This window comes from Aythya marila (genome assembly GCF_965140915.1).
Source record: "Aythya marila genome assembly, chromosome: 1".
Classification (NCBI taxonomy): domain Eukaryota; kingdom Metazoa; phylum Chordata; class Aves; order Anseriformes; family Anatidae; genus Aythya; species Aythya marila.
This window is the reverse complement of record NC_139042.1, coordinates 119,900,236-119,925,611: the sequence shown is the minus strand read 5'-3', so window position 1 is coordinate 119,925,611 and position 25,376 is coordinate 119,900,236. Positions and strand designations below refer to the sequence as shown.

Here is a 25,376-nt window from a genome sequence, read left to right as displayed (position 1 = left end):
GGGAAGTCAGGCTCGGGAGCGATCAGCCAGAAGGTCTGCTGTCATTATGTCTTCTTTAACCTGAGAAAACAGTGCTTTGTGTCCTTTCTTTCCAAATAAGAAGGTTGCTCCAAAAAGCAGTTCTTTCACCTCTTTTCTGTTAACAAATTACTTTTAGCAGGTAAGAGATCACAGGTCCATTAACAGATAGCAAATCATCTGAGCTTTGGAGAAACAAGTCTATGACAAATAAGTGCCATTGAATCAGTTCTGCAGTATGGCAAGGGGGTCAAAATCTCAGTGATTAAAATGCCTTTGTGGGTAGCTTGGAAAACCCATCACCAGCAAAGGATTACAGGATTACCAGTAGGCTTGGTTAGCCCGTTCCTGCCGTACTTGAGCTGTTTATTAGACTTGGACATGGGTTCCTAGGTGGGAAGTCAGCACTTGGGAGCAATGAAAAGACCTTGTTGCTCCTGTGAGGAAGCAAGAAGGCCGGCTGAAGTGGGTTTGGGAGCTGAAACCTGAGTGAACCTCTCATAACAGGAACTGGAAGTGATGCCAATTAGGGCCCTAAACCATACTCTGAATTGGTGGAAGTGGAGTGCCCAAGTCTCATTTCTGACTTCAAAATACTCCTTCCTCAACTGTTTGGCAGCCAGTTCTGAACATTTTATTAATTAGTGTTATATGGTTCTAAGTCTGCTTTTAATTCTTTTTTTTTTTTTTTTTTTTTTTTTTCCAAAAAGCAGCCTATAGAGACATTTTCTGAGCATACTAGTCATTAAAGCCATTTATAGCTGACAGATGCAAAGACATTATACACGATTCTTCATTTAAGGAGAATAAAAGAACCTCTTTAAACTCTTGAACTGTTGGAGTATTTACCTGTAACTTTTCCCACAAATGCATTTGAATGGCAAACATAACTGGTGAAACTTCAGTTGTGACACCCATTTGTTTTTATCCCTAGCAGGAATGAAACTACATTTAATGGAAAAAATGAGAGTTGTGTTGTTGTTGTTGTTGTTGTTGTTGTTGTTTTTAAAGCATGAAGTCATGTGAATCGCTCTCTGTTAAATTGGTGTTTGGTTGTGTAATGTTTCTCTCTGAAGTTCACCTATAACATGACATGTTGGATACGAGTACAATTAGCTTATTTGTTCGCCACCTGTGTGCTAAACATTAATGTGTAGGACTTTTTTGTTCTTCCTTCATGTAGTTATATGTTTATATATATACAGCCTTCCACCCACTTCCCCCACTGAACTCCCAGTTATTGGACTGTAATGAAGACTGAAGGTATTGTGTGTGCAAATCTCTAAACATAAGCATTTTATTTATTTATTTATTTTTCTCTTTACAGCAGCATAAAAAAGAAGTGTTGAGAGCTGCTCTTAACCCTTTTGGAGTCCGAAGTCAAAAGGTAAAATCAAATGCTACTTTTTGGGTTTCTGCAGGTGTTGATACTGTAATTGTTTGGAAATGCTGTTTCCCTATCACATTTGAACTGAGATTTCCCACAGGAGAAAAGCAGGGGTACGATAAGAAGACTCAAAACATTATTAGATCTCTTTAAGAGCACCAGCATATCTGGGCCTAAATTATGCAGGTAAGTTACAACTGGTAAACTGCAATTATCTATTTTACTTAATATAAAAACATTGGCGTTAGGAGTCAGTGGGACTTTCAGTAGGGTTTAATATTGCTAAGGATTTAATGATTTTTGTCTCACTATAACTTGATAGTTTTTATGATATATAAAGTTTTTTTTTCAAATTACAGTAAGACAAATCCTGTAGCTCTTTTCTCAGGCAAGAGTCCCTCAATGGGAGTTTTGCCTGAGTGAGAACTGAATGAGGTCTAAATAATTAGCAATTAAAATATTCAGTTATTGTGCTACTGTATATAACAAAGCACTGGAGGTATTAAAAATTGCTAATCTCCTCCTTATTAAAATGTTAACTGCTAAGCATAATACAGCTTTGCATTTTCTATCATTCATTTTTGCAGTTCATTAGTAGAGGTGAAATGTTAGTGACAAATAGTCATTTGAACTTTTAAGGGATTGACTTTGTCAAGCAGAAGTGTTTGTGGAAGCCATGGATTTTATTCAAACACTAAATAATGTACAGAGAATAAATTTTGATATAGCATTTGTGAATATTTACATAGGAAGCCAGGTGGTAAGCTACTCATCAGTAGGTGGAACTAGACAGTTTGGATAATCAATTTGTATACATTTTGATCAGCAGCTTCTTGTAATAAACTCACGTAAAGAAAACACAGATTAAGGATTGTCCATAGGGTATACTGAACAAATAATCTTCAGTGAGAGGGTTAAGAGACCAGCATGTGAATGACTCGGTAGCAGGTTAAGAAGCAAAGTTGGTGACATTGTTCAATTGTGCACCCAGCTCAGTTAATTAGCATGTGAACTGTTTTGTTACTAAGGTAGTCAATATAAGGGCCAGAGTGTGCTCTCATCCTGTTTTTCTGCACAAAAGAATAAAAAGAAGTGAGATGTATCTCCTGTCTCCTTTGGCACAAAGCAGCTGCAGGAGGATGTTGGGAGAAGGAGAAAGGTTTTTGATGAGTGAGAAAGGAGTGGTGAGTGAAGGTGATGACTGGTAGATGAAGAAGGTGAATATAATGTTACTGGAAGAATTTGGTGACAGATGAATTTCCCAAGGGAAGACAATTCCCAGAACACTGTTCTTCTCATAGCTTCTCCCTGGAGTAGATTTTGTTACCTCTTATGCCTAAAGATTTCTTCTAATCTTTCTGAAGAGCCATTCTAGGCCTGGGCATTTAATCGTTCCATGTAATGCTGTTGGCAATTCAGGCCATGATTCTGCAAGGATTTACACATGTATTTCACTCACAGCATTATGAGTAATCCTGCTGAAGTAGATGAGATTAATTGCAGGACATAAAGTTAAGCATGTATATTAGTCATTGCAGGAAAAAAAAAGGTGTAGTTTTATGTATTTATTTATTTATGTTGAGTATGGGAGACTTTTCAATGATACATAAATAGGTGGGATTTTTTACCAGTTCTGTGGCTTATAAAGAGGGGTAGATGGTAACAAAATAAGCTTTTTTGCTTGTTCACCAAATCCACAATTTTGTCAGGTTCTCAGCTGTAAAGTGTGAAAAAGAATAGGCTGCTATCATTTTCCTTTTTACATGCACAGTTAAACCTCTGGCTAGAATGAGATGATCATATAATTTATTATAGAGGAGCGAAGAGGACAGAAATCAAACAGGAAGACATGTGTGCTTATGTGGACTCTTGTTTATAATTTCATCAGATTGGTACACACCTCAGACATTTTATTTAGTGATAAGATATGCAGATTGTTCTGGAGCCAGCAGCAATACTTTCACCTGAATGTCAAAACTGACAGGGATTTCTAAATCAAACCTCAACAACAACTTGTATTTTAAAGCAACTGTTCCTTAGATATAACCAACTGCGGGTGAGTAAGTGCAGAATTGTTTTCATACTTCATACTTCCTTCTCGCTGTTAATTTCCCTCCATTCTCTTTTACCTGTGTAGAGGAAGAGAGTTGCAGGCTTACCTGTAAGTATTGGGTGTAACTACTGGCAACAGTGTAGAGGAGCTATATGTTTATGTGGAAGTAAACACAAAGAACAGGAATGCAGACTGCAAGTGGGAAGACTTACAAAATGAGATTTACCAGAGGTGATATTTTCTCGTTTTCCAGATGCCTACGTCACACCTTCCATATCCTCATTTCATCTGGTTTCAGTTGGTTTCTCTCTCTTTGGTTTTAGTTTCATTTCATTCGTATGAATGAAATGAAAGCCTGTGGGTACAATGGAAAGTTTGAATGTTAGCTCGATCCTTGGGATCAAAATTCCTCAAAGCTGTGGGTGTTAGCTGCTGAGGTTTTGGTTTTGAGTATACATACAGTCATGCAAGAAGGGGCCACTGAAAATACAGCTTGCAATTTAAATGTTAGTTATGTTTATTTTTGGAATCCTTGTTCAAGTCAAAGTCCACTGCATGTGAAGTGATAACGGTTTAATCCTGTATATTTTCCCCAGTCTTTGTTCTTCTTCTCCCTTCTGTGATTGTCTTCATAACATAACTACATCCGAAGTCTTCCATCTGAAGTTTTCCAAGGGCTTTTTCTTAGAGCTTGTTTTCTTGTTGTACTTAGTGTGTGTGTTTATTAACCAGGAAGACATTTGGCTGAAAACATTTAACAAGGGACAACAATTTACGTATTCCTGTTACTGTACATGAGTATATGTGTGGTTGTGCGTGAGACAGAGAGAGGTGATTACAGAGATTATGAAAGATCTCTGTTTGTTTTTGATTACATGCCTAGTTGCGTATGTTGTTCTGACTCTCTGAGTTCTGTTATATCACTTGGTCATTTTGTCCTAATAAACCCTTTTTTTGTGGTAGATGAAAATGTCTGGTCAGTTGCATTTTCTGCACCAGCCTCTTACAGGTGAGATTTTGCTTTCCACATTTAAATAGGAGCAACAAGTTTGTTTTCCTACTAGATGAGAAGAAGGATTTATATCTGCATTCAAGATTAGAGGAGTTATGACCCGTCTATACAATGTAAGTCCCACAATATTTGCTCAGGGAATTGGGTCCCATAGGTTTCAGGGTCCCCAGAATTACTCTTTGTGGAAAAGGACTTCCAAAATTCTCAAGGCTTGCTACTTATGCAGATTTAGGCCACTGCAGAACATTTTGTTTACAACAACTAGTTCTAGGACTTACGCTGATGTTGTGGATACTTAAATCCTACCCACTCAAACAGAGGCACTTCAAAATAATTAAAGTAAATGAATAATCCACACACAGAGCAAAGCCTTTCAGAGGGAAAAGGAGTTTATTGAAAGAAGGAATTTGCTTTTTTTTTTTTTTTTATAAATAGTTTTTTTTCAAGGTCTTCTTAAATAAACAGCAAATGCTTTTGTTGTAAAAATAATAATAATAATAATAAGCTTAAATTTTAATTTTCTTTTTTATCATGGATGATGAAGTTAAATCACTGAAAACTGGAAGAGATCAGGTTGAATTTGACTTCCCAAAGCTGAAGTCCAGGCAGTAGTGTATTGCCTCACTGCTAAATGCTGACTGTGGTAACAGTGGGAGAAGTACAGTGGGTGTTGTGGTATGCTCACCTTTGATGCACTGCTTGAAAAGTATTGGAAAGATTGGAAAGAATTTTGCAGGAATTTCTGGAGCTTTCTGGGGACTGCAGGGTAAAGCACCAACAGAGGGGGAACAGCTATGATGACTTTGATTTTTCCCTGATTGGCTAGAGGGAAACCCATTGTTTAGTCTTTCAACTAAATGGATGCCCTTTAACCATCTGCTCCAATATTAATACCATGGTGGCTCCGAACAACATCGGTACTTGCCAGTTGCCATTAAAGTTGTTTACTTCATGCTGTATAGAAAATAATTGCCTATAGCTGATACCAATAACCTTATTAGTCTTACCATAAACTACGCATACGTATTTGATAAATGGGAATATTTGTCATATCCTTTCAACATCAAGCTTAACAGAAAATCTTTGCTCCTGCAAGTTTCTTCCTTACATGCGAAGTCCAGGAGGCGAAATTCAGCTTCTTTCTTACGTTGACATTAGATTTGCTGTTTTTTTTCTGGGCTAAATTTGATTCCAGGCATCCGGCAGCATTCCAGAGGGAGAGGCGACCAGCATCACAGTCTGCAATGCTGCTGCTCTACCTGCCATGAATAATAGCCCACTGGGCTAGTTAATCATTACACTCACTTTTTCCTGTTCCTTCATAGCTGATTGCTGCCCAGGGGACATGGGTTACCACAGTCTGGCTGCCAACACAAAGTTCAGTGGTGTGTGTGTGTGTGTTTATGTTTACCTGCATGTATACGCACTGTGGTTTTCAGCAGATATTGTAGTAAAACTAACAATGCCAGGTCAGTGTGTATACTTTCCTATACAAAAAGAAAAGATGGGAGAGAGAATGTGTTATTTTGGTAAAGACATTTACAGTTCCTCTAATCAACACACTAGCACAACAGGTTTCCTCATTTAGCACTTTAAAAGTGGAGTTGGAGGATGTTAAAATTTTCTTTCTTAGCGATTCATGTTGATTTGCCAGGGGCCATGATCTGACACATTCTCTCTGAAAAAGACAACGTCCCTGTCCGCTGGGAGTGAAGAAAAGTATGGGCAAGAAACAGAACGTCAGTGAAGTCTTTTGAGATTCAGAAGAAAGTATTTAACCACCATAGGTCTTGTTCAGATATATGCAGTTGTATTGACTGCTGGGGTGGAAGCCAAGACGAAACTTTCCTTTAAGTTGGATTTTTTTCATCTTAAGTGTGAGTCATCTTGTAATACCTGGTGGATGTGGTACAGATGACACATTTTTGATGACACATGAGCATTTTGGGGACATAGAACAAAATCTGGTAATAAAGCCTTTCTTCTCTTTCATCGACTCAGTTTACCTTCAGTGGAAAGAAAAAAAATAGTTATTTTGCTGCCCAAATGTCAATACTCAGGTGTCCAAACAGATTAAAATACTAATCGTTAGTATCTCTGGTGTTTGTTTGGGGAAAGGTAGTTTTCTTCAGGGGATAGCTCAGGGCAGTATTTGTATTTGTTTTTGTTTTCTTTTGTTGTTGTTTGTTTTTTTGCTTCTGGTCAGATTTTCTCCCCTGGTCAGATTTCTTTTATGTTGTCTTTTTTAAACCCAGTAGGCACTTGGCTACCACAGTTCATGCAAGTAGAATTTGGGTTGGCAAGGGACTAGTTGTAAAAGGGAGTGGTATGTCCTTCATCTGGCAGAACAAGATTTTCTCTTCAAAACGTTACTGTGTCCCATAAAGTTCCATATATGTATCTTCCACTGAGCAGTACTCTGAAATCCTTTCTAATTTCTTCCTCCCTCCCTCTTTCCCCCCTTCATCTCTCCCTTCTTCCCAATTTCCCTCCTTTCTTTCTCTCCCTCCCTTTCCCTCTCTTGCTCTGTCTCAGCACAGCATCTCCCTCTTTCTTTCCCTACGCCACCTTTCTATAGATGAACATCTATTTTTCTCGTAGAGCTGATTCAAATGTTTTTATGGTGACAATGTTGTGGTGCCACTGAACACCTTCCACGTGTCTCATCCAAGTCTGTAAACCTTCTAGTCAAGACCAACCTACGTAATGCAGTAGTATCAATAGCAGGAGAGCATTTCTGCTTAACTCAGTGCTATTAGAAATGTGGGTCATTTAAAAGACCAAACCCTCTTTCTCCTTTACCAGCAAATAAAATAGCAGACAATAAAATGAGAGACAGCAAGAAGTCAGCAGCAGCATGAGCTGGACCATTTGCATGGCAGCAGCAAGCACATTTTAGTGCCAAGTAGATGATACAGACCATTCTGACTCTGAAAAACAACTTTGAGCCCATTGTAGCCATTCCCTCTGGTTGTTTTGAATCAAACCTGTATCATTCTTATTGATATTAATAGGACTTTGGGGATTATATGAGTCCCTTTGCCTTCAGAAGGCATATCTTAAGGAAGGCAGAGGGAATTTGGAAAAGTAGGCAGTCTCTTCTGAGAGACAAGCAGCTGAAAGCTTTTTTTTTTCTTTCTTTTTTTTTTTTTTTTTTTCTGGAAAGAAATCAATTTTGAAGAAAATAAAGGATCAAGAAATGTTGCTACTTAGTCACTCATAGAGTATTTTCATTCCATACAGATTCTGCCTTTAATTTTTTAATACTTTTAATTGTCATTTGCAGAACTGTGATCAGAAACGTTTTTCTTACTCTGAATTAAAGTATGTTTACAGTGATGTTTATAGGTCCATGTAGATATTCTTTATGAGATGGGATTGGCCCCAAGATCTCAGTTCCCATGTGTAAGAGTTCTCTTGTAAGTTATGTTCTAACAGTTTGATTGGTAGGTGGTGAAAACACAGTGTTCAAGTCCCAAGTGCTCACCTGAGATATAAACATGATTTGAACACATGCTTTAAGCCTGCTTGATATTCTGGAGGCCATCAAACTGTAGGTTTCTCAGGTAAGCTCCTCAACCAAGACTGGAGACTCTCATCTTTGTTTCAGAGGTCATCAAGGGAGCATGACCTCCTTCCTCTCTGCTGAGACACTGTACTGCAGCAGACTCTTGAATTCATTTAGAGGTGACTGAATTTCCCCAGATCTTGGAAAAAAAATGTTTTTTCTGAAGCAAACTCTGAACATTTGAAAAACAGTTTTTCTTTGGTTATCTTGCAATTAGTTTAAAAAATCTTTATCCTCCCAAGGTTCTTCATTATAATTGGTGAGTCTGAGCAGGAAGGTGCATGGAGGCAACACTGTAATGGGAAAAGCCTAGTTATTATCCACATTGAGCCAAGTAAGCAAGCCCACCATCCTCCCAGGTTCTGCAGAGAAGTGTGTGGTGTTTTTTTTCCAGACAGTGTCTGGGGACGGGAGCTGCACAAATTTTCATAATAATGCACACTTCCATCTTCCTCTCAGGGAGATCTACTTCCTATGGTTTGGAGATCTGCCTGTGGATTTTTGAGGAGACAGTTACACGTGTATGTACACTGAGCATCAGTGGCCTGCGGGTAAGCCTGTTGCCTCTACTTCTAGGACTTTGCTTTCTAAACAGGTTCAGTCACCCAAACGTTGTTTATGGCAGTAACTGAAAGGCACCAGCAGGTGAGAAGTATCTTGAATATGCCCTTTCCTGGTGTTGGCCACTTATATTAAGTGCTGTATACATTACTCACTTAGATTTTTTCATGACATATGCTTGAAATCATGAGTTCTTTAAATTTTCAAGATCCTTAGAATCATTCTGTAGTTTTTTAACTCATTAAATTAAACTAGCTGCTGGATTTTCTGTTCAAACAGTAAAGTGACCCTTCCTACTTCTGCTCCTTTCTTAGATAAAAATCCTCCTTAGTTCTCTGAAAAAAATTATAAGTGCATGTAAATAATTTTCATCCCATAATGGAGTCCATGTTTATTTGCATATTGATGTCCTAAATGGAAAAGAGAAGAATATACTGTCACTGTGAAAACAGGTGTCTACTTTTTGTTATGTAGCTCTTAGTTTTGCATCATAGTTAGACTTGTTTTTAAATGCTTAGATCATGTTTCTCTGGAACATTAGAAGGGAAGTATTGAGAAGGAAAGACCCTTGGTTACAAAATCTCACTTATTTTTTTAGAATTCTTTTCCCTAACATCTAGTAATATGAATATAACATCCAGTACTAGGGATGTAAGGGTTATTATAGTCTGGCCTGCTGTAGAAATAATACAAGCCTTAAGAAAGAGACTTGAGCTTAGATATTAAAACCTGTACAATCAAAGCAAGCTGATCTGGATTTAGCTTCTAGAATTAGAATTTAGCCTTTAGATAAAATCTTACTTTAGTAACTAATACTTTGACATTCAAATAATTGGGTGTTTTTTAAAAAAACAAAAGCTGAAGGTTTTCGCCCTTTTTTAAACAATTTTCTAACCAAAGATTTTTTCTTCTTGAAGTCTTGCCAATGCCAAAAATAAGGAGGGAACATGTGGACTCACGCAGAGTGCTCAGTAGGCCAAAAAAGAAAACAGAAATACAAACAAGCCCCCTAAGCTATGTCTAAGTAAACTTCACATTTCTCTGATATGAACAGAATGCAGAACTTGCTTCTTGCTGCCTTGGAAAAATGAAATGAACTAACCTCTCCTTTTACAGAACAATTTTTATGTGTTCTAGTTCCATTTCTCACCAGAAATCAAACTGCTTTGTTTTTAGGCATTTCTCCTGCACACGTAGTCCCTCGTGCGTGTGCATGCACATACACACGCACACACACACAAAAATAACAAAAACCAAATCCATGCATCCTAGGGAATCAAAGACTTAGGAAGTTACATTTTCATGGGCTGTTATAAATATGTATAAAAAATTTCCCATTGCATGAATTTCCCAAGGGGATAATACATGAAGTCACAAAGGAAAATATTATGGCAAAAAGTAATGAAGTAAACTCAAATCTAGATTATCATTTTAGGAAGTTGCAGGCTGAAGTAACAGACTAAAAATGGAGCAGCTGGAGTCGAAGTGGGTTTGGATGTGACATTTTGTTTTTGTCGTTTTTTCTGGTATGAAGTTATAAGATGACATTGGTGTAGTCTCCAGTTGTTTCTAGAAACTTTTTAGCTCTGAAAGATAGCTGCTCATGCAATATGAGTAAGACAAGAAGCCTTCATTGTTTTGTGTAACTTCCTTTAAGATATGAATTGTTAACATAGCTTTAGGTGAACCAAACAAATGTAGTAACTCCTACAGGAAACATTTTGGGGGATGGTCTCTCCAAATTGGGAACAAGCACTTTATTTTATTTATTTTAATTTTATGTAATTTTATTTATTTTTTGCTAAGAGGAGGGGCTTGGGGAATGTCTGATTTATTTTTTTTTCCCTCTAATATACTGCATGCACTCAAATACCAGACAGTAAAACTTCCTCCTTACACAGAGCTGCCATTGTTTTAAGACTGTTCTCCTACCACTGAATCTGAGTTGAAACAGGTGCCTCACTTGCTTGGCTCTCCTGGAGCAGTTTCATGCATTAAAGCACCACACATACCGTGCACAGTGGCACTATTAACAGTGCAGAATGAGGCTGGGAGAAAAACTCATATAGGAGCTACACACCTAGGTGCAGTTAGTAAACAGAGACAGTTACCCTCATTAAGCATAATTAAACCTAATATTGACTGTAAACTGTTACTTACCTTAAACTTCTCTGCAGACATTGTGGGAAAGGGATTAACTTAGCAGATAGGTACACTAATTACTACCTTCTTCACATTAAAGTTACCATCAGGAAGGCCTATATTCATAAATAAAACATAGTAGGGGATGAGAGACTGAGAAATATGTAAATTCATTTGCAGAAAAAAAGACCAAATTAAAAAAAGAAAGTTGAGTGATGCTACTGGAAGCAAAATGGCACTCTAGCTAATTACCATGAAAAGTATGATAAATCATGGACGTGTATCCTTGACTTCTGACTGATAGAGCCTGCAGAGTGCAATCTCTCATGCGTAGCTGCCTCTGACTGATTTAAACCCATACCACTATCGGGTTTGATGGGAAAGCACAAAAGTGTGTTATTTTATTTCCTTGGGTATTGTTGCTACCTCTTTCTCCCAGAAATGACTTGCAATTATTGTGAAAATACAGTCTGATTTCTTGTCTGCAGAAGAATTGTTGTTTGATGCAATTGACAAACAAAGGCTCTGAAGATGGTCTAGTTATGGTTTAATAGCTGCATTTTCAAATGCAATTGATCTGGTATATCGAGACAATTACAGAAATATAATAAAATGTCAAGGGAGGGGTTGCTTTTGCTTTGGTGTATTTATTCTCAGGGAAGAGATCTTGTGTCCCACAGACAAGATCAAAAGTCAGAGACAATCCTATTTATGAATTTCTGTTTTCTGTAGAATTTTAAGTGAGTCGCACCACTACTGTGTGCTTGAGCTTTTTGATCTCTTTCCACCCAAATTTCATAGTTTTCCACACTTTACAATCCCTGCAAAGGACTGCACACACTTATTTAGGATTATTCAGACGAAAGAGCCTTCCAGGATGAGGCCTTAGTATGTGTTATCATGTCACTGCTGTTACTGCCTAATCCTGTAAACACTTTACATAATAATGATATGATTGCTGTTTGTGGGATATTTTCTGGTTTCGTAGTATATCTGTCCAGAGTACTTTTTGCTTGAGTCATATCAGAATAAAAGTCCATTCTGCTGAGCTAACTCACAACAGAATAATGGGACTACAGGCTTATCCTCAGCTTCCTGAGCAGAGCATTGCCTAAGCCCCACAAACAGGGGAAACTTGAGTACGCTAGTGTTTCATACACAAGGTGGAAATTTACCGTCACAGTGGCATTCTTATTAAGTGGATATTTTAACACAAACTTATTTTGGGCTTCTACTGAGCATTATCCTTTAGATTTTTATGAACTTCCATCACTGGACATGCCAGAGAAGAAATCTGATATTTGTGATACTCATAGTTTTGCTGAAAGAGGGAGTGAGACAAGTTAAGTTACCAGCTGAACATCTGCAGATACTGTCTAGTGAGTACCATTTTTTATTTATTTATTTTTTTCCATCTCTCTTTTCAGTTTCTCCTTTCTTCTGGAAAGATTTATTCCTTGTAATATTGATGTGGTATACAGGTAGGAATGTGCAGTTTCCAGATACTGGTATTACGCTTCAAGGAACAATGCTAAGTAATTAACAGTATTTTCCTGCTCTGGTAACCCTTATTCTTCCTCTACAAATCTTTGTGTAGCCAGCTGCAGTGTGTATCAATATTATCTTCATATCCTTTTTGCAGTTTCACAGAGTTTTGACGGAATAGGTTTTGAAGAAACCTGTATCAGATTTGAGTCATAGCGCTGCACATTACTTTCAAGATCTCATGGCCAAATTCTGCAATGACGTGTGTAGATGTAAGTTGTTTATAACATATAGTTAGCAAATAAAAGTGATGGACCCTGAGCAATAGTGCCAAATTATTACTACCTAGCAAAATCAAAGGCTAAACGAAGAGCTACTTACATGCTCTAAATACAAGTTTAGAGGCTAGGTTGTTTCGGAGTAAATATCTGCATCCCTTCTCTTCTTTAGCACTACAAAACTGAAACATGGAGCTTTCACCTGGGATTTACTTTTGAGGAGCCATTTGTTCTGTCTGCTTCTTTGGGGAGATTCAGATCAACTCTGTGATGGATTGTTGCTTTTTTTTCCTGGTTGCCTTCCACATCTTTTCAGAGAAGGGAAAGAACACTCAATGGAGAGAAAAAAAAAAAAAAAAAGAGAAACAGACTCCAGACATGAAAGTTATGAGGCTGCACAGCCTGTATATTTCTTTTCATTATCAAGATGCCTGGCCAGATTTCTCCAGACTTACTAGCTAGCTCTCATGGGGAATCTTGGTCACATTGCATCTGTAACAGTGGACAGTCTAAATGCTGGGAAAGGATTTCAGTATTTGGCCTGCTAGAAAGAGCTGCCCCCTTTTTATAACTAAAAATAAAAATTAGGTTCATCATCTTCCTAGGGAAACATTCAAAACTAGTATTTTTGATAAATAATAAATATTAGGAAAGTTTCATGACATAAGAAATGGCAATATAAATGCCAACCATACTTTTGGGAAGTAAAGAAATTATTCTACTTTTTATGTTAGCACCCTAAAATTAAATTGGATTAATTCCTCTCTTCTGCCCATCCAGCTGGTGTCCAATGGACACTTTATGTCTACTGGACACAATAATAATTGATCTCTTTGATCTCTCGTCAAACTCATTCCCTCCAGTCCTTTTAAGAGCACACTTGATGATTCTAGCAAAACGATTATCTAAGTAAAAATATGCTTGAATCCCAGTCATCTGCAAAGCATAGGCCAAATCCTTTGAATCCATACTCAAGCAAAATTTCCACTGAAGTCAAAATTAGAAGCTTTATCACTTTGCAGGTTTTTTGTCAGGCAGAAATTCCCTACTTACATTCTTCCCCTGTGGTAAGGATGACTAAACACATTTGTGGATTGTTTTAAAATTTGGATACAGATAATGCATTTGAAAAAGAACAAAAAAGCAGATTTTTTGAGCTTTTTTATTCTTTCTTTCTTTTTTTTTCTTTCTTTTTTTTTTTTTTTTTTTTTTTGTGAATGATGCGTCTCATTTAAGCAATAATATTTCTTAAATAATAGCTAAATGAAATATTTCAAGGTCTAAATTTCCATTTTCATCAATATCAGAACAGCTGGGTCCTAAGACCGACTTAAGACAAAATGACGGAGTGTGGACATATCTCTGCCAAGAATAATATACAGAGATCGGGGGCCAGACTTTTAAAGATGGATGGTACTCTTCATGTTGAGTTTAAGACATATTCTTAATCAACTGGTTTAATTTTATTTGAATTAAGCAGAATGTGTCTGTTTAAAATTCTCTTACATTTTCTACTGGATATGTAATAGGTTTGAAACCCTTTTGTCGTGTGGATCATATCTGCCACATTAAGATCTGCTCATCTCTGAGAGAAAGTCCATAATTTCTTTTCTTCATCCAGAGTTGTTCCCTGTGGAATGCTCTCTGGAATGATCGTAATAGAGCTCCCATCATTTTCCTTCATTTGTAATATCAGAACCTAATAGCAAATGTGCTAGGCTGCTAAGACGTTTTATCACAGAGGGATTTTTTAAAAAGAAGCTGAGCACACTTCACCAGTATCCTGGCATCTTCCTGGTATGTAAACAGACGGCTGGAGGGAAATTCAGCTGTCACATGACTCCTTACTTCTCAGTTGCAAATTTTGCTCCTCTGTGGGTCAATTCAGCAGTCTTCTGATAAAAATTCCTTGCTGAGCTGGGGCCTGAGAGAGAGAAAAGAGAGGCTGTTGCTGCTTTTTCCATTACTAGCAAGGGAAAAAATGGTTCCTTCTCATCAGCAAACCGTTTTAATGAGAGCTAGAGGGAGAGTGAAGCTATGAGTACAAGTGGGGGAGGAGGCTAAGAGAAAGCTGGAGACTACCATTTTGGTATGGATGAGGAGAGGAACTTAGTGAAATGCATCCAAATCAGAACAGGCTTTCCTTTTAATATAACGAAATTCAGTTACTTGTCTTTTGGCATATTAAACACTAATATGTATTGAGCAGAGAGACTCGCAGTCAATCCTTTAAAAGCTTTAAGAAATCAATGTGTCCATTGCTTCTCCTGTTTCCTATTTATCGCCTCGCATTTTCCTGTTTACTCTTATCCTTCCCCCACATGTTGTCTTCTCTAATGTTACCTTCTCTCACTGTTTTTCTTCTTTCTTTGTTTCCTGGTAGTGCTTTTCTTTTATGGCTAAATCCCTAAATTTCTTGGTTCGTCCTTACACAGGCAAAACCTCTGTTGAGGTCAGTCAAGCCAAGGATGTATCTTCCTATGTTTTGGTCTTTTCCTGTTAGCAGGTAGTTACATTATATCCATAGCAGACTATTTGTATTCTGGGACATACACTTCAGCCAATATAAGGCCATTTAGTTTACATTTGCTTCTAGATGAATTCAATTACTTCCAGTCCTTCTTTTGGAAGTTTGTTAGGCATGTGCATGCTGCTGTAACATGCCAATTCTAATGAGCAAGTGAAGAAAAAATATTTTTAGTCTAATAGATTACTACTTTTATTTTACCCTTTTAAAGACAAAGATGGGAATCCACTAGTTTAATGTTCAGTAAGATCTCAATGTTGAGTGTTTGGGGGGTATAAAGTGCTTAAAACAAAACAACTTAGGAGTAGAAGGGATAATTTTATATGGTAGGGAATACTGGAAGGGCAAGAAATGCAAATACAGGCAGGCCAAGATAGATTCGGTGAGATTTCCCATTTATTCCTTCCTTCAAACACACAGACAGTAACCCTCAATAACCTACTTGAGTTAATGAAAATTTTGATATATGTGAGAGGTTAATGCAAGTGATCATTGCTTTTATTGGATGTCTGAGTATCTGAGCCACCCTTGTTCTTTAAAGCCCCAAGCTACACCTTTTTGTGCTGGTCAGAAAGTAGGAAATGGCATTTCATCGGCGAAGAGTTTTATTTGGGTGCTAGGATTTTCCTGTTAAGGTTATTTCCTTCTACACTGAAATGCAGCATATACATTTTTTTAATACGAAGAGCATAAACTGTGAGTGTCAGGCTGTTGTTAGAGAGTAGTCAAAACCAACATGCAGTTGTCCATAATGAGTCCTGCACCCCGTTTCACCCTTTGCTGAAACAAAAAATGACCATCTTCTCTATAAGAAGATCCTAAAGCAGAGAATATTGGTGTCTGAGGCAAGGTTCTCAGTGTGGTGTCAGAAATCCAGTGCCCTTATTCCAACTGGCCATGGAAGTGTGGCTAGTTAGCTCTACAGGGCAGTGTGGCCTTGCAGGAGTAACAAACAAACAAACAAAGATGTGCACAACAAAACCCAAGCGCTAAAAAATGTAGATATGGAAAGACTAAGATAATGTTTTGAGTTCTCTTACTGCTGTCTCTCTGGACCTTGGAAAGAGGGCTGCCTTCCATCTTCTGATTTCTCTGCATACCACGGTGAGCATGACTCTGTGTAGCTGCCACTGTAGAACTCTTAGTAAGAGTTACAAATAAAAGTATAGGTGTATTTGGTTGGGCATGATGATCCTGAGGGTCTTTTCCGACCTAAATGATTCCATGATTCTGTGACTTTGAGTTGTGGGTATAACCTCAAGTATTTTTCAGTTTGCATCTCTGGCATGCTATTACTTTGTAGTAGAAAGCTTGCAGATGAATATGTGCTTACCCGCCTTCCCTTAGCATCCGCTGCTGGCTGTAGGACTGAGGATTCTCAGTTAAATGGATTTTTGTCTGCCCCAGTATGTGTTCTGTGTGTTAGATCATTGCATTTTGGATGCAATAGCTCATGGTGTTTTAAGGATATAGCACAACTACTAAACACCTTTGGATTAACAAATTTTAAGTATTTGAATCCGTTGGGGAAAATGAGAAATGGTGTCTCCTGTGTCAGGAACGACTACCAGTGACTTGTGGAATTGAAAAAAAAAATAGATCCTAGTAGCTAGATGGCCATCAAACTGAGCTTAGAATGCCAAGTGACCCTTTCAGTTTGCATGCTGATCAGTGACTCTAAATGAGAAGTCTTTCCACCTCTGCCATGAGGTTATGAGACATGGTGGTGCAGTAATTAATGCCACTGTATCATTATTTTTTTTTGACTGCTACAGAAATATAGTATCAGATGCTCAGATGGCATCAGTTGGCTTAGCTCCACGGAAGGCAACAAAACGTGATGCCAACTTGTACCAGCTGAGGATCTGGCCCACAGTTAAAAGGAAGAAAGGACAGGCTGCCAATATGGCAGGGAACATATTGAGATTTATGGTAGTGACTTAATCGGTAAAAAGTTCTGTTTGAAGTAGTTTTTTCTCTACACATGCACATTAGTCACTGGAGCTGGAGACATTGGAAGCTCCAACATTACCTGTGGAATTCCACATTCCCACTCAATTGCCCTCATCCACAGACTGTCCTGTGAAACATCTGAGGGCATCCCACCTCATTCACCTTCTTCTTGTAGGCTTTGTCTTCATGGTTTTACCACAGGTTCAGGACCATTTATTTTATTTATTTATTTATTTTTTAAACTTATCTTCATTTGAATGACCTTATTTTTCCCCTTTTGCTTATATTTCTGGTGTTGCTTTTTTAATCATACCTGAAAGCGGGGGAAATTTCACTCGTTGCTGTTGTAACTCTTATCTAGCTGTCTTATTTGTATTAATACATTATATTAATCTTGATAAGAAAAATACAATCTAGTTTGCTGCCTTTGTATTCAAATATGTAGGTGTTTTGTTTTTTTTACTTGGAGATAAGGTGACTATCTAACAATGCTTGTAAATTTTTATCTGCTATAAATATGATACAATAATTGATAGAATTGATGGACAGAAATTCTGTTCTCTCTATTACAAAGTTAGTGAATGAAGCACTTATTAAAGATGATATGGCTGTAGAATCCCCCCAACTTTGTTCTCCTGCAGTAATGCAATTATTTTAGCATTTGCTTTGTAATGAGTGTTGTCTCTAAACTGGTGATTAATCAGTTCTGATCTCTTGGTTTTGATCATTACTGATGTCCAGAAAAGAATATTCTGGGGGCCTGGCAGTTTTCATACTTGGTCCCATCTGTAAGGTTGATTATTTGAGAATCTCTGGGACCCATTTTTGTAATATGAATTTAAGGGAAAAGCTCTCTTCTGCTCTAAAGCAGTTGTCGTAAAAAATATAACTAACTGATCATTGACTTGGAATTTGACCTACAATGTGTATGTCCAGCTGCTTTTGTATTATACCCTAAGAGCACATATTTAAGCAGACAAACTTTCAGAAGTAGAATTATTTAAATATCTAAAGCCTACGAAGTATGTTGAGTTTTCAACATGTAATGAATTTGCTCTTCTGCGCTCTAAAAGTACAGAAAAAAATAGTCATTAAAACATCTCCAGATGTAAAGCTCAGCTGCAGTTTTTAAGAAGTTTCAAAGGATGCTTTGAATGACAGTCAGTCTCTTACCAGGATATATTTTCTTGTACTTCAAAGTAAGAGTGAGTCGTCAGTGGCATCTGTGTCATGTAGGTACCGAAAATAATGTTGGGGAGGCAGGACACAAAGTTCCTGTTTTTCTCTTTGACTTTCCTAATTATTGTATATTCCAAAGAATGCAATGATACTTAAACCGAAAGATTGTTGCAGGTGTTAGAAAAAAAATACAGGGCCCAGTCCATTTCTTACTGAGGACAGTGAAAAAGATTCCTTGCTGCAAGTTAAAACTAAAAGCCTGTAGTATCTTCAAATGCAGAATACTATAGGTACGATAATTGTAGTTGATTCACTTAAACAGTACGTAGAAACACTTAAGCACAATGCAAAGTACTTACAAGAAAGGTATGACTTGTATTAACATATTGCAACAAACCTTTCAAGCAATACTTATTTCTGTATTCTCAGTATTTTTCAGAGATTCCAGTGCACTTTAAGAGTTGCCAAATGGAAATATATTTTCTAAAGAACCTCAGAGTTGTTATACAGAGTATCATTATCCCCATTTGATAGATGGGGAAACTGAACACAGAACAGTTAAGTAACTTTCTCAAGGTTGTAGGATAATTCATTGCCAAGCTGGGGATAGATTGTTTCTTGACATTGAGTGTTCCCTGCACTATTCCACTGCTTCTTGGTGTTAAAAAAAAATAAAAAATGCTACAATACTTTCATGATACAATTTAAAGAAGAAGCTCAACTAGTTGTCCCATCTTTACAAGTCTCTTGAAAAAACACTTCTTTAGTTGAGCATCTTCATTTGCTGTCCCGACCCTGTATAAAAAATTGAGTTTTTATACAAGCACTCACACAGGAGAGGAAGACTGAATACCATCTTTGACTTCTCTGGGATTGCAGTGAAACAGAGAGGGCAGAATCTGGCTAAAAAATATTGAGTTGAAATTCTTATAAATGCACTTCAGCCTTCCAAATACTGTTTCCTGTGTATTGGACCAGAACAGAAGGTTAGTAGGAGATGGATGTCCCTGGTTATAAATAATTGTGACAACAACTAGCAGTACAGTGCACTTGAAAGAACAGTTAAGTCTTACTGCAAAACGAATCCTAACTACAAAAATGACAGCCTGCATGGTGCTGTGGATGGAGGGCAGCTTGTAGTGCTATTCAGAATAATAATGCTTGCTTATATGAGCTTAGAATATCCCTGAGTTTTGTAAATATCTTCTGGAAAGTAATCTGATGTTTCTCATTCTGGTATCGTTCGTTAAATAATCACAACTGGTGTAAGAAGACCTAGTTAATGAGAAATCCTAAGTCAGGTTGTAGCATTTCTGGGGCAGGATGTATAATCAATATTCTTTTAAAATTACAGTAGCTTTTACCTTACAGTGGAGTTGATGGTACACTTTGTGGTCTGGCTGGCACCAGTAAAGACTATGGTTAGTCCAGTTTTTTATTTTACTGAAGCCACTGCAGAGAAGGATACGTTCTTCTTTCAGACTCTTCTAAGCTTAGTTGAGGTTCACTGCCTTGATATAATTTGAAGGCAAAAGAGGGTAACTTCACCCTAAGATTGTTGCCAAAATACCGACTTCTGGCTTGTTCCACAATTTTTAGGATCCTTGCCTAGAGTTTGCAGTCTTTTGCATCACTTTGTCATTAAGCTTCATCAAACTGTGTAGTTAGCTGAATATATCTACGTCTTGAATGAAAAGGCAATTTCTTTAGAGAGCTTCATTCTTTTCTAGATGGGAGATGTTTCTATTGTCACCATCTCTTTACCACAGGGTCATGTTTATTTGCCACGTAATGGGATGCATTGGCTATTGTCAGTATAATTCCTATATTGTCTTGTCAATAGGCACTTCATACTTCCACATCTTTCGAACTGGAGGTGCATTAGGGAGAATTAAAAGCTTGTCTGTATGTATGTCACCTGCAGATGCTATATCATCTCAGGCACAGAGAAGGAAAGATCACACCCTGCACTTAACATGGAGAAACACGAAGTAACTTGTGTTACTGTCTCAAGATCTTGGAACCAAGCATACGAATAAAGTTGAAGCGGTATTAAGTAAAATGTCTTCTTGGAACTTCATTACTGTGTATGCTTTCTGAAGTCTATGGAGACAAAACAGATAAGAAGCTTTAATGCCATTGATGTGTTTTTTTCTTTTTTCTTTGCTGAAAGAATTTTTTTACCAACTCAAGAAGAAAGTATCTTAAGAAAAGCTGACAAATGAGCCTGTGTTGAACATTTCCATAGAATTTGTAGTCTTATATTCCCCAGTCTCTTGTCTTTACTAAAATTGCCCATTGCTTATCTGATGGAAAATAAACCTAGGTCCCAGTTCGTGAACTAGGCTTCCAGTCAAGCATCTCATGCTCTTACTGTTGAGGCACAGTTCTGACAGCGGATAAACCACAACTCTGCCACGTTGGCTCTTTTCTGCTGGGGAATTTTTAACAACCAAGAGATTGTTTGGGTTGTTTAATGATGTTTCCACCACAGCCCCTGTAATATTCAAGATACCATGATGATTATTCTCCATCAGGGAAGCTCTGGTGGTTCGAGATTCTGTATCCTTCATTACTAGGAGATTCTGGGTCAAAATATATATCTCAGATAACAGTGTAAAGTGAGATAGCATATAAAAGGTTGGTAGACAGAGCTGGCCTTTCTGCCTGGTGGTTGTACAAGTGTTATCAGTCCACTGAATGGCAAAAGCATTGTAATGACCAATTCCAGTTCATGCTGAAGTGAAAACATCAAACCACTTAACACTGGGCTAGACACCTCCAGGCTCTACAAAGTTTAGCTAGCACCTAACACATGGCAATACCGTCCACAATAATTACATGCTACCAACAACTGTCTTGATGATCAGTTAGGCAGAGAGCAGTTGCTTTGCCCAGGGAAATTTAGATTAGATGCAAAATTGAATTTTTCATAAGGCCTTGTTTTTACCTAGCTATGAATGTTTCCTTAGCACAAGTGAAAACTTTACACATTTTAGCTCAAACTGTACTCTACTAAGCCTCCCACATTTATACCCATCTTCTTGGCAGTCATCCCAAAATATGTTTGGGTTGAGGCATTACACATTACATTTGGTGAAGCTTTAGCATTCCCTGTTGCTCACATCAATCCTTATTTCTGTTTGCTCTTGTAATTTACAGTTAATGAAAATTCTAAGTTTACCTTTGTTTTTGTTGGCGTCTGTACAAGAGAACCCTTTAGCCTTTTCAGCCTCCCATCCAAATGGAAAGCTGAATCCAAAAGGGAAGGTAAAGTCTATCTGAGCAGTTTTTCTTTAGACAGAAGCCCTTAGCATGCATGTCAGCATTACAACATTTTTGAACAAACAGTGCGAGAGCCTTGCTCAAGACTTGACCTGTGCTTGCTCTTGTGAGCAGCCTTGTAAGTAGCAGATAGAAACTAGACTAGTAGTTGATCATAACATTGGAGAGCCAGATCCTAATGACCTTAATCAGTTCCTGCTCTCTCCCAAGTCAGGCAAGCTACTGCCTGAAATTAACAGGAATTTGCCAGATTGTCAACATGGGAACATGGCTAAGAAACCCATACAGATGACCTTAACAGAGTGTAGGCAATATTGACAAAACAAACGATTCTGGAGTTATTGTAGAAAACTAACAAGCCTGTTAGAAATAATTTGTCTAAATTTGTCAGATTTTCAGGAAATACTTTTTCTGTCTACCTATGGTACCACCTATGCATTGAGCTGTGTACTCACAGTATTAGAGTGGTAAGCAGTGGGCTGTAATCATATGGTACGTATCTAATCTCTATACACACACAAAATCAGATAATTGTGTTATATTATGCCTGTAAATACACTTATTTAACATACAGGCTTGAGCAATAAAAATTCATATACAGCTATAGAATTATTTTAAAAGTAAGCTTTAAAATCCACCTTTTTCATTTATTATTTGTTCTCATTATGAGTTCTGAACCATTACTGTTTACAATAAAACAAAATCTTTTCCAGGTGATAAATACTGACAAATTTAGGAGATTTTGTAAGCATGAGCTTTAAAGCATTTAAAAAACAAACAAACAAACAGATCTACACAAAGGCAAGCCCAACCAAGTCTTCCTTTATCTGCCCGCAGTGCTACGTATAAGCCATTTTTCTCATGCTATAAAAGTGTAGCTTTATCGGCAGGACCTCCGATTGCATTTTAAAACTTCATTTGCTGCTTTCTGGTTCTTCTTGTGTTGCCATTGCAGAGGCTGTGCTGCCTGACACGCTGGAGGACCAGGCATGGGAGAAAAGCACTGTTTGCACCTGTTTAAAATCTCCAGTGCTTTGTGTGGTTCCTGGGCAACAGGCAGGAATCCTGAAAAGCTAGGCTGCACTTGCTCAATTGTTGCTGGCAGCTGTGACTTTGAGAGAGCACATAGCAGCTCGTTAGCAGGTTGCTTGTGTTATGTGACATGCACTGAGCATGGCAAACTCTTAGCTGATCTCTCTTCCTTTGCTGCCTACGATCAAGGCTGGGTTGCCTGGGGTTGCAGACCTGGCCAAGGAAAGCATTATAGAGATGTAAGGTGAGTTTGTCATTGGTAAGGGGCAGGGAGGCGAGGCAAGTAGGAGTGAATCAATGTTTTCTGATTAGAAAAGGAGAACAGCAGCATAGGTTCTCTGCACCACTGAGTGCTAGTTTCTTCTAGCTGTCATGTTCTTTCAGTGTGAGTATGTCTGTAATGGTGCAACAGAAAAATGCAGGGGATAAGATGGATTGGAGAGTGAATGGGGGGTGTATGTGTGCATGCACGCATCATACGTGCATTGCAGTGTGGCAGTACAAGATGATTTCCAGGGATAATTTTCAATTTTATTAGGAGCTTTAATTTCTGGGTCTTCTTTACTTTGAAGGATGGGAATCAAATCAATCTTTGCAACCTTGATCTTGGCCTACTTAGGCAGCATCTTAGCAGCCGATACAGTCAGACTGCGTGTCTGACTGGCAAATTGAGACCATTTCATTTTCATACCTACTCAGTTTGTGCCTATTGGCTCAAATTAAATATCTGTGTGCTCTTCTATAAGGGACTGAGTATGTTATATATCCATTTAAACCAACAGAAAAGCTACAGCATTGCTGTGATCTTTTTAAATTTTCACCATGAGACAGAAACAGATCTGCCTTTGTCGTGAGACTCTACTTTATATTGGTTAGCCCAGGAGGAGTGATCTATAGTCCAGTCTCTTCCTCATATTTGTATCAGAGATCTCTTTTCTGCAGCTCTAGAAAATCTCCTTGAGTCACACAGTGCAAATGTTGACAGTAGAAGTCATTAACCTAAGATGAAGAAAAAGTGAAAGGAAATCTGCCTACAAAGCAAATTAGATACGCTCCTGAAAGAAATCCATCCAGGGCTGTTTAACGCAAAGGTAGGAATATAATCACTTGCTCAGAAAATCTGTAACCAGCAGTTTGCCAGCAACTGGAAAGGTTTAGTGGAGGGCAGCAAGACCTCTGATTTGCTCCATCCACAGATTCTTTCTGACATTAACTGCCTTGGCTAGTGTCAGGGTTGTGCTGTCCATATGGTCTGGAAGAAGAGGTTATGTGGACATGGTAGATTTTCAGTTGAGTAATGCTCCAGATGCACGCTCTGATGCCTGTGTATTGTTGTTGACTTCCTAAGCTGACTAAAACAAAGTACTCATCGTTAGGTACCAAGGGTACTTAACACATTATCACATTTACACGTGATAAAATGAATAGGAAACAGAGTATGCCATGGACTTGCACATTCAGCACATGGGTCCCTTAATTTATTTTGTGTCTTAAAGGAGGGGTTTTTATTTCCTCAACTAGGAAATGGGGATAATTGGTGTATCTCATATTGCTATATGAAAGCAGCATAATGTAAAATTACTTTTCATAATCTTCTTGTGATATCTGCTGTCACTTTCTTTTTGGTCTTAAACTTGTGTTAACATTTATTTCATCACAGAGGGCCTTCAGAATTCAGTAGCTGGCATTAGTTTGGCTATCCAATAATGGAATAAGCTGAAAATATGTATTTAGGTCTGTGCACATTTTTAGTGTCTTTTGTCATGCAGGCAGGAAACTAGACCACAGTAATGTTGCTAGCAACTTGCAAAATGACATCACTTTAGTCAGGATACAGTTTTCATTTGAGGACATTTGAATAAATATGGTATTTTTCTTTAGGAAAGTACTCGTGATCCCTTTGGTTGGCCTTGTTTAGTCCCCTCTTGATACCATCTCCTCACTGGAGTGAGAGAATTCTAGGCTGCCACCTCCCTTGCAGGTACAGGGAACACACAAATTTGACAAATGCCTCCTCAGTCCTGCTCTACCATTCTTAAAATTCACAGAAATGAGATCTGTAGGACTTCTGTTAGTGTAGAACATGCTGTTAGCTCGTAATAACAACTGTGCTGCACAGCACACACTACGGGTTGGGTATTTATGAAATACATGATAATAGGTGTTGCATTTTTATGTAGTGATTCATTTTATGTAGACTGTATAACACCCACTCACAAATAAAATGCAATAGAAAAATGGGCATTCAAATGTTAAAGGTATGACTTAAAATCTCACAACCAAGGACAATGAAGTTGGGAAACTCATTCTGTTTTTAAATCAGACTGTTTTCTTAGGTATTTCAGCACATGTAGTCAAAAGGACAGACCCCCACTAAGAGGATTACGTGAGCTGCTATTTGTAGATACAGTAAGATAGTTGGATATAGTATCATCAAATCTTAGTAGAGATATGTTTGACAAGAGTCTCTTTTTAATTTCTTATTTGGGACCCCCATGGTTTAATTCATTCGGTAAATTACTCTCACCTCCTTAACATCCTCAGGTGCTGACAGCCTGCAAAATAAAACGTCCCCTGTCTCAGGATGGCATACTTGCTTTGTTACTATTTAGTATATCTGCATTCATCTGCCATGCCAGATCTTTCACCATTTCCTAATGAACAGAATTGCAGCAGGAAGCTGTGCTTGTGTGGGAGCTTTGCCATGCAAGAACAGCATGGATTATTCAGAAGTATCAGCAAGTCTCCTTTCCTGTAGCCTCTCTGGTCAGAATTCAGAACTACCAAATACACCTTGAACAAGTTGGGGTGACGGCAGGTAACTGAGGTGGATGCAGTATCAGCTCAGGAGAACCTGAAGAGTTTTAGTGACTTTGACTTGGATCACACCTGAACA

The 25,376-nt window shown here is 37.9% G+C and overlaps 1 protein-coding gene across 12 annotated transcripts in view; it reads left to right on the top strand.

Annotated features, from left to right (window-relative positions):
- The window catches only part of ZBTB20 (zinc finger and BTB domain containing 20), a 452,132-nt gene that overhangs the window by 59,368 nt on the left and 367,388 nt on the right, over positions 1–25,376 (top strand). For all 12 annotated transcript variants that reach the window (XM_082751625.1, XM_082751617.1, XM_082751629.1 and 9 more), the window contains one exon: positions 1,346–1,405. The gene's annotated coding sequence lies outside the window, so the exon portion shown is untranslated. The remainder of the gene's footprint in view (positions 1–1,345; positions 1,406–25,376) is intronic.